Below are 11,105 nucleotides of genomic sequence, written 5' to 3'. Positions count from 1 at the left end.
TAAATCGGTCAAGACAGAGTATCAGAAATTAGTTAGGCCATTGCAGCCTTTGAGTATTTTATAGTGGAAATAAGGAAACATCGCGGTGCGTTTCATGTTGGGACTGCCCAGGATAGTGGGTCAGTGTGAATTTGTTTGGGTCATTATGGACCAGTATTTAAAGTGAGTTCACTTCTATCAGTAAGGACAGGTAACACAGCTGATTAGTATTTAGATCTCTATGTGGGAGAGATAGTACGCCTTCATGGAATCCGGGGTCTATCTTATTAGACGAGGACTCAGTTTTTACTTCCAAGTCTTGAGGAAGGTTGCAGAAGGCCATAAGTATATAGATGGAATTCAGTACAGTTCATTATCCTTAGACTGGTGGTAAATCAGAGAGAGAGAGAGGGTTATCCAGTATTGGAAGGACACTATGAGATGAGGTATGATAGAGGATGTATACCACCCATTCATTTGAATGAGATGGGTGAGATGTTGATTTTGGATCCTGAGGTAGTTCAGGGGATCATTGAGATTATTAGAGGTTAGAGCTTGGATGCTCGCTTCTCAAAGTAAATGGAAAAGTTTTATTGAATTGAAAAGCAGGAACATGGAGTTCCAAGTAGAAGATTATATCTCCCTTCAAGTATCACCATGGAAATGGGTGAGGAGTTAAGGGCAAGTTGAGCCCTAGATTAATTTGACTGTTTGAATCCTGGATAGGATCAGTCAGGTTGCCTTTGGATTGGCCTTATCTTTTACACTGTTAGCAGTATACAATGTATTTTATATTTCCATGTTGAGAACATGGGTTGGAAGGAAACTCATGAGTTGAGTTATGAGAATCTGGAGATTGAGGCTAAGTTATCCTTTGAGGAGTAGCCAGTTCAGATTTTAACAGAAAGAATGAGGTTCTGAGGAACAAAGCTATTCCTTGGGTTATGGGTATGTTACAGAGACAGTGAGGTCAAGGGAAACGACCTGGGAAATTGGAATCAGTTGTGCAGAATTTTTATTCTGAGCGGTGCAGATAAATTTCAAGGACAAAATTTCTATAAGGAAGGGATAGTTGTAATGCCCCAAAATCCCTAATAAGGTTTAGGACCTTGATTAGGAGGCCAGGAGGGCCATAATTGATTTATTATGTTATTAAATGATTATATGCATGTTTATGTCAATTATATTATTATATGATGATAAATGCATGCATATAGGTCAATTTTTAATTATAAGGGAATTTTGGTAATTTGGCCCATTGAGGGCGTAATTGTGTATTTTCATGCATTTTGATGAATTATGAATAATACCACATTATATGTGGATTTGTTCGAGCCATTCGGCATGAGATGATCTCGGAATGCAAGTTTTTGGTCTAGTCATAACGAGGTTAGTTTCAGGGCTCGGAGTGAGTCTCGGGGTGATTTGGTGATTAGAACATTACTGGGAATTAAAGGGTAATGGAATATGATTTATTAGCATTTGAGAATATTGAGAATAACGGGAATTGAAGGGTGTTAATTATGATTAACGAAATAGGCGGGAAAAGGCGGTTTTGCCCTTGGTGGCCTTAAGAGGATTTTAAATAACCTAGGGGCATTTTAGTCTTTTGACACTAAAGGATATTTATCAGCCATTAAAGATTAGAAGGTTGTAGAAAATAGAGCACTCCTTCACCTTCTCCCGTTCATCATTTCTTATTCTTTTCTTCTTGATTTTTGAAGCTCTTTTTGAGGAACCAAGCTAGTGAACCAAGCCTTGAGGGTTTTGGTTTATGCTCTACCATTGAAGAGGGTTCTAAGCTGAGATTAGGGTGAGTTTCTGGCCATTAAAACTCTTGTTCTTGCTCTATTTTTCTATTTGAGTTTCAGCTGGATTTTGAGTTGGAAAGTTGAGAATTCAATGGGGTTTTTGGAAAAGGTTACTTGGGTTATGATGCCTAGGTCATGTGTAGAAGATTTTTGGGTTCAATTGGGGGTTTAAAATGAGTTTGGAAGCTTCTTTTTCAAGTTGGGAAAGGAGGAGTCGAAGGAGGGAAGAACCAGGGCAATTATGCTTGGTCCTAGAGCTTTAACGCCCAAAGGGTAGCGCTACAGCGCTAGCCAGGGCAAAATTCCCCTGGGTGTAGCGCTAGTGCGCTAGGGGGGCAGCACTGTAGCGCTGTCCTGCTTTTCCATATTCCTATTTTAGGCACTTTTGAAGGTTCGAGGTTTCAATTCATAAGGCTCGGGATCGAATCTACTCACCGTTTGGGTACAATTCGGGGTCCCGGAAGTGAGGTTTAGGACAAGACCCTTTTATTGTTGATTTTCATTAATGGAAGTTATTATTGGTTATGACTAGGGACCGCTAAGGGATCAAAGGATCGATCGTTCTCAAGGGTCGTTCAGTTGTTATTTCTCGCTCAAACCAGAGGTAAGAAAACTGCACCTAGTATGTGATGCATGTGATGCACGAAAAACATGTGATTAGGGCATGCCATGAATGTTGAATATGAGATTGATCAGAGCTTGAGTCTTTGTGTTCTTGCATGATCCTAATTATTCTAGCAAATGTTGAATATGATATATGCCTGGTTTCATTGCTTACTTGTGCATGGCACTGACTTGGAAATGCTGTCGGTATTAACTGTGAAGCTGTGACTCACTAGTCAAGTTCGACAGTAGTACTGAGCAGTGGTCATATGGTATTGACTAATAAGTCAAGAACGGTCTTAGCGTGTTTAACGCAAGCTGGAAAGATGAGATCTAATCGACATCTGCATTGAACGACTCATCATGAGAATTAATGCTGGACCGACCTCAAGTTCGATGAAAACTAAAAGCGCTTGTCTAGCCTATGGCTAGTCACTTAGAGCCAGGGCCAAAAGGCCCAGGTGGCTGCATCGTCACATGGTGTGGGTGTTGAGCCTCATAGTGACTCGCTCGTCAGTCTCTCATCTGGTTAATGTTAGTGATTTGCTCATCAATCACTAATTATGGTTAACAACACCTTAAGTGTTAAATCACTCAACTGATTAGAGCTATACACTCCATTATGGTTAACGAAACCGTAAGTATTAAATTACTTCTCTGATTAGAGCTTTACGCTCCATTATGGTTAATAGAGCCTCAAGTGTTAAATCACTCATATGATTTGAGCTATACGCTACATTATGGTTAACATAACCTCAAGTGTTAAATCACTCATCTGATTAAAGCTATACGCTCCATCACGGTTAACAGAACCTCAAAGTGTTAAATCACTCATCTGATTTGGATTGACTTGATAGTCATCCATTTAAGAGGGCAGGATTCCTCATCATGGATTCCCCATCATTATCTAAACTTATTTGCATGCATGAATAGGGGCATCATTGATAGGCATGCACATTATGATTTAATGACATGTTATTACTGTTCATGAGCATATTGAGGTTTCTTGCTGGGCTTCGACTCACGGGTGCTATGTGGTGCAGGTAAAGGCAAAAGAAAGCTAGACCATCCTTGAGTTGGAGAGCTTAGATGACGACGTGTACATATGCGGCGCCACGGCCGAGGGTTGAAAAAGGAACTAGGGTTAAACCCCATTTTGCTGCTTAGGTCGACTGGTTGTAAATGTTTTCTTGTAATTAACCTTTAAATTATATTTTTGGGATCCCAATGTATACAGTAAACATTTTAGTGAAACGTTATACCTTAACCAAAAATTTTAACCCTGAACCGCTAATCATACTTAGTTACACAATCATGGCCAAATGACTCAATTAGCGAGTTTAGCACTGTTTAAAATGCACACCGTAACGGTCCCTGGAGTTTAGGGCGTTACAACTAAGTGGTTGTAACAAGCCTGTGGGTTGTTCATGTTCTGCCTGTACTTGCTGGCATGTTAGACATTTGGACACATACTTTGCTATGTCTTTCTTCATTCCCGACCACCAATATAATGCCTTAAGGTCGTGAGTCATCATGGTGGACCCCGGGTGAACTGAGTATGGGTTAGTGTGTGCCTCCTCTAATATCTTCATCTTAATCCCATGGTCATTCGACACGCATACCCGACCCTTATATTTCAAGAACCCATGTCCTGATATAGAGAACTTTGTAGTCTTGCCTTCTTTGATTACAACTATATGCGGTAGTAGTGCGTCATCATGCCCGATACGTATATCCTCTAGTAAACTTGATTGGATGGACAAGTTATCTAGTTGACCCATGACTATTTCTATCCTGGCAGTAATCAGTTCTTGCTATAATGGCTTCTCAATTTCGGATAACGCTGCCAGACTTCCATAATTCTTCTTACTTAATGCATCTGCAACGACATTTTCCTTTCCTGGGTGGTATAGGATTTTGTAGTCATAGTCCTTTACTAGTTCCAACCACTTGCGCGGCCTCATGTTGAGCTCATTTGGTGTGAAGAAATATTTTAAGCTTTTGTCGTCCGTATAAATCTCACACTGTTCTCCATATAGATAGTGGCACCAGATTTGTAGTGCGAAAACCACTGCTACCAACTCCATATCGTGTGTTGGATAACATTGCTCATATTCCTTCACTTGTCTTGAGGTGTAGGCTATCACCTTGTCATTTTGCATCAGCACACAACCCAACCCTTACTTGGATGCATCACAGAATACTACAAAATTTTCATTGGGTGTCGGCACGCAAGGCACTGGTGCTGAACACAATTTGTCTTTGGGCAACTGGAAGCTTTCCTGTTATTTATCCGTCCCATTGAACTTCTGTTGTTTCTGGGTCAGGTTGGTAAGCGGAGTGGCTATCTTAGAAAGTCTTCCACAAACCTCTGGTAATAGCCTGCCAGCCCAAGAAAAATTCTAACCTCTTACACATTCTTAGATCTTGGCTAATCCTTCATAGCCTCTACCTTAATTGGGTCTACTCCGACTCCATCCTTTGATACTATGTGCCCGAGGAGCGCCACTTGTGATAGCAAAAACTTGCATTTCTTGAACTTGGCATATAGTCGGTGCTTCTTCAGTCGCAGCATGGTTAGTCTTAAGTGTTCCTCATGCTTGACTTTGTCCTTGCAGTACACCAATATATCGTCAATGAATACCACAATGAATTTGTCTAGGTAATCCTTGAAGACCCAGTTCAATAAGTCCATAAATGCAGCTGGAGCATTGGTAAGACCAAAAGACATAACTAGGAACTCGTAATGTCAGTTTCAAATCCTAGAAGTCTTCTTTGGTATATCTTCTTCCTTTACCTTGAGCTAGTGATAACTGAACTGTATATCGATTTTTGAAAATATTGTCGCTCCTCGGAGTTGATCAAATAAGTCATCGATTCAGAGCGGGTACTTGTTTTTAATTGTCACTTTGTTCAGCTCGCGGTAATTGATACACATCCGCATGCTTCCATCCTTCTTCTTCACAAATAGAACCGGTGCCCCCCATGGCGAATGGCTTGGTCTGATAAATCCCAAGTCTAAGATTTCTTGTAACTGTTTTTTAACTCCTTGAGTTCGGTAGGTGCCATCCGAAATGGTTCCTTTGAAACAAGCTCAGTTCCCGGTACTAGCTCGATTGAAAATTCAATTTCCCGGTTAAGGGAAACCTTTGTAAATCATAAGGAAATATCTCTAGAAATTCCTTTATAATGCAAATTTCTGCAACCTTTAATGCTGTTTCATTTGCAACATCTATGACGCTTGCTAAGAATGCATGACATCCTTTCTCTATCATCCTCTAGTACTTGAGAGATGAGACAAGTGGTGTCCGTAGTCCTGAAACCTTGCCCATAAAACACAATTTCTGACCCTCGGGGGTTTCGAACGTCACTTGTTTGGGTCGATAGTCGATGGTTGCGCCATGTCTTGATAGCCAGTCCATTCCTAGTATTACGTCAAAATTCTTGATCTTTAGCTCTATCAGGTCTCCTTCTAGCTCCGTGTCCTCGACTTTGATAGGTACTACTCGTACTATCCGTGATGATAGCCAGTCCATTCCTAGTATTACGTCAAAATTCTTGATCTTTAGCTCTATCAGGTCTCCTTCTAGCTCCGTGTCCTCGACTTTGATAGGTACTACTCGTACTATCCGTGATGATAGAACAATTTCGCAAAAAGGCAGTTTTGTAACAAACCTATTTCTAAATCTTTCACAAGGTTTTTCTAGTTTCTCTATCATTCCTAACGAGATATACGAGTGTATTGCTCTTGAATAAAAAAATACTGAACATATATTATCGAGGTAGGAAGCTGACCTGTGATCACCTTGTTACTGGTTTCGACTTCTCCCAAGGTCAAAGCGAAGACTTTGGCTGGAAACTTCTTGTTATAATTCTTCTCTTCTCCTTTGAGCTGCATACATTCTTTTTTCAGATGACCTTCCTGGCCATAGTTGTAGCAACCCTTGCTGTTTATATGACACTCCCCAGTATGTCCTTTCTGGCACTTGGAGCACTGAGGGTATTCCACAAAACTCGGCTTGTTATTGCCGTTGTTGGTCCGTGCTCTTTTGTCATCATCGGTCTGCTTATTATCAGGATACTTCCTTTTCTGTCCATTATTGTTATGCTGATTGTTGTAGTTTCGACCATTCTGAGTTTGATTCTGTTGCTTGGGGTCTGACATGCTCGCTTACTCCTTGGTAATATTTCCCTTGGCCTTTCTACTTCTATAGCCATTTCCAGGACATCGGCGTAAGTAGTGGTTCCGGGGTTTGCTAGCATAACCCCTAAAGCGAACTTTGGTCTGAGCCCTCTGGAAAACTTGGTTACCCATAAGTAGTCATTCGAGACTAACTTTGGTGCAAACTGTACTAGCGTACTCGACTACCAAAAAATTTCCCTATTTCAGGTTGACAAATTCTTCCACCCTTGTAACTATGAATTCCGAGTTGTATTACTTCCTGTGGAAAAGCTCCAAAAATCTGTCTCAACTCATGGTGATGATATCGCAAGACAGCTGCACCAGATTCCACCAGATTCTGACATCCTTTTTTAGTAGAGAAGAAATGCAGGATATGCGGTCTGCTTTGCCAAGGCTCATGTATGTCAGAGTAAACTCTACATTATTGAGCCACTCTTCAGCCTCAAAGGGGTTGGTTGTCCCTTTAAAATTCGGAGCATGCTGCTTTCCTAAATGATCTTAGACTAGCTCCATGTACTGAGTTGGATAGGGTGCGAAATTTTCCATCGGCCATCCCTCGTATGGATATCCTCCATTCGGATAGCTGCCATTTGGATATTCTCCATTCTGCTTTGGCTGGGGTGCTTGATGGCTGAGGCTGCGGTTGAGGTTGTTGTTGTTGCCGATGTAGTTCTTCTACTTATCGTCGTAACATGATAACTTCAGCGTTGTTGTCGACCAGAGGTGGTGTGCATTCCTATTAGTAGCAGTAGTGGCAGAAAGTCTTCCCTTTCTTCGGACTGGAGGGTTCTCAAGTGTTTCGTTGGCGGTGCTGGTGGCATTTTTCGTTAGTGTGTGCAGACCTTCAGAGCGACATCTTCGGTAGAGTTCTAATAATCGAGAGAAACACGTTAGAGCTTACCCTAGTAGTATCTAAGGCAAACACTTAGTTTAAACAAACATAACTTGGACCTACTAGTTATGATTTCTTATGAAAATTTATGTAAGTCATCTATATAAATTAGGGCATGTTTCTATACTTAGACTATTAGGCCATCTTTATTAATTCCCTAAGCCTATTTCTAACCAGCCTATATGACTTAATTCTTAGGCTCGAAACTTGTTGTTGTTCCAAAGTTTACCATATTGAGGGAGGGCTGGGATCAATAAAATCGTTCCCACTACTATGGCCCCATAAACTCTCAATACAAAACCCGATCCATTGATTTTTATCCACCCTCACCGAATTCAGCCATTATATATTGAATTTATTCTAAATTAATTATGATTTAAAAAATAATTCAAATTTCATACATACCATTAAAAAATAATAATAACTTTATTCATTTGGATAAAAGTTTCACTTATTGCAATAATAATTCAAATTAAATAAAGAAATATCACTAATAATAACTAAGGTAAAAATTCTAAAAATTAGAATCTTTTACATCTGATCCTTCATCTAAAATGTCATAAGTTATTTCCTCATAATCATCCCTATAAAAAACCTCGAATCTACTACGAAACATATTTATTAGGATACTATTCTTTTGTCCATTGGTGAATTGAATCTCAAACCTATAGGCAAACCTAAGTATAAGAAAATAATATCTAATTGTTACCGGTAAGTTATCCTCATTATCTAGAGCTTCCCATACTTCATTCAATTTTGAAACTACAAAAGGCATATCTCTGAAAAACCTAATTACTAGGACATATTGATCAAAGATTCTCATCATAATTTTCCTAGTGATTTGAAGGTGAGCTATCTCCTTGTGAAATCTGACTAATATTTGAGTGATTCATTCTAGCATATTTATTGTATCCTTTGGCTCTCTAATCCTTTGGAATGCCTTAATGGCACAAATATCCAGATAAGTCATGGCTCCATTCATTTTGAATGAAAACATATTAACTAAAATGTTAGTTTTAACATAACTATAATATTCATAACATAAACACTTACATTGGCGGTTGGATTTAGAGCTTTTTGCGTGTGTATCAATGAGAACTTTATGCATATGAACTGTGGCTCTGGTACCAACTGTAAAGATCCGACTAATTTAAACACCTAGGACCTTTTAAAAACTACTAAGATATAACTACTATCTTTTGGATATATACATAAAATAATCAAACTTTATTGTTAATACATAGAAAATCCAAAAGAAAATACGAGAATCCATTGTTCATACATAAAATAATAAAGAGAACAAAATCTTTCATTAACATTTAAATAATCAAAGTACTAAGTGCGGAAACTTTAAAGACATAATTCAAAAGACTCAAAAATAAAAATGTCATCCTTGATCGATCCCACCGGTTAATTTCTTTAGTTCCTCGCCCGATACACAAGCCAAAGCCGCCTTGGATTCGTCCCGCCTTCCATGTTCATTTTCCTGCACAATCTAAAATAAAAAGAAATGAGGGTAATGCCCAGTAAGGAAAAACTACTAAACATAAAACATAAAATATAAAATAGACTTCAATATTAATGGTCATTAACTCATTAATCTAAGCAACCATATTTCCCAAGCGAATAAAGACATAAAAAAAACATGCAAACACAAAGCACATAAAATCTAACTTATTTTCCTTACCAAAATCAAGATATTAGAGACAAGTGCATGAATGGAAACTCCTAAAACCAAACATTAAAATCCATAAGTTTCCTAGAGAAAATAAGATGAAGAGAAGTTCTAAACCATCGAAAGAAAGACTTACTGAAAATCTTAAGTTTCAAGAATCAAGTACCTTATATAGCTAGAACTTCGATCTATACCACAAACATTGAAATCACACTATAACTTACTTCCCAAGTGTTTAGAAAAGCTTATATTTGAAAGCTTTAAATCCCAAAACCCTAGTGTTTCTCTCTAGAACAAAAATGGCAGCTTGGAGGCTCTGAGAAGTGTTTGAAAAATGATGCAAATAACTGAGTGAAGGGTCCTATTTATAGGGTTCAAGGAGTGAAACTAACTCCTATTAAAATGAATAAAAATGGCACTTTTGGCTCAACAAATGCATATAACTTGGTCAAAATCGTTTAAGAACAAGTCCAAGTTGTTGAGGATTGATTCTGGCTTCGAATGCCATGGAAATTCAAAAGTGGCACACACAGCCGATATATCGCCTGTCCTGATTTGTCGAGCCCTCGTGGTTTCGATCATGCAAAGTCGACATGTTTTTCCATATTAGCATATGCGATATATTTCCCCCATAGGTGTAATTTATCGGCTTACTCTTATATACTAAATCACATTTGTGCACATTTTAAGCACACTTAAAGTTGTTTAAACAACTTTGACTGATTAATACGAGATCCTAGCATCTAAGGGAAGGTTCTAGACTTCCTAGGCTTATCATTGATTATTTTATTCATCTAAAATCCTTAATAAATATACATGTGACAACTGTCACGCTCTTAATTATTCTATTTAAATCTTAGGCTATAATAAATAATATTTCTAACACCAACTACAATAATTAAACCTTAGGATAAAATTAATATTTATAAATTGTAGGCTAAACTTATAAAATTCATAACTAGCTCTACAAATTTCCAAATAATTCCCGCCTTGGACCAATATCACAAAAATTACAATTACTACAACATAAGATAATACTATCTAACTAAGTAAAATTCTGAGGCACTACAATACATTTAAGAATATATGCAGGAACCATTAATATACAATATTATTAATCATGAAAATATATATACACGCCCATACATGTACATATACATAGATATACATGCATATATATATATATATCTATATATATACTCATATATATTACATGCACATGTATACAAATATTTAAGGATAGAAATATTTACCTCTTGAAGCCTATCAAGCGTCCTTAAGTCTTTTCGTAAAAATAGCGATCTTCCTATCCAACACTTTGAGTACTAGACCACGATCTTCTGGAATGTTCTCTACATCTCAAGATGTGGGTGGGCACATAGAGAATAAATGTTCGTAATTTAGAAATCACAAGTTTATCTCAACACATGAGAACTTCGATTATGGCTTGAGGAATGTTGGAATAATATGAGAAGAAGATGAATAATTTATTGTGTGACAATTTTCTGAATCTCTTCTCAATCACCATTCTTCTTTCTTTTATTATCACATTATATATATATAGGTTGTATATTACACCATTATTCATCATCATCATCATCAAGATAATAATAATAATAATAATAAGAATAATAATAATAATAATATAATGATAATAGGAATAGATTTAAGTAATATCTAACTTAGTAATTTTGAAAAATCTATTTTCAACTTATTAATTAAAAAAAATAAAAATATGAAAAAACCAATACTGATACTTTATCAGTAACACACGCACGCATGGTACAGGCCTTGGAATATGTCATGCGTATAGCATTATTTCCATTAAGTGAATATTGTATTTTTCCTATTTTATTTATTTATTTAAATAAATCCCTCCCATAAAAAATGGTATCATCTTTTTAAGAAAAAGATCAAAACCATAATTCAAATTTAAATTTTAAATTAATGATCATCACTATC

The sequence above is a fragment of the Humulus lupulus genome, chromosome 3 (genome assembly GCF_963169125.1).
Source record: "Humulus lupulus chromosome 3, drHumLupu1.1, whole genome shotgun sequence".
NCBI lineage: Eukaryota > Viridiplantae > Streptophyta > Magnoliopsida > Rosales > Cannabaceae > Humulus > Humulus lupulus.
This window is presented reverse-complemented; position numbering follows the sequence as displayed.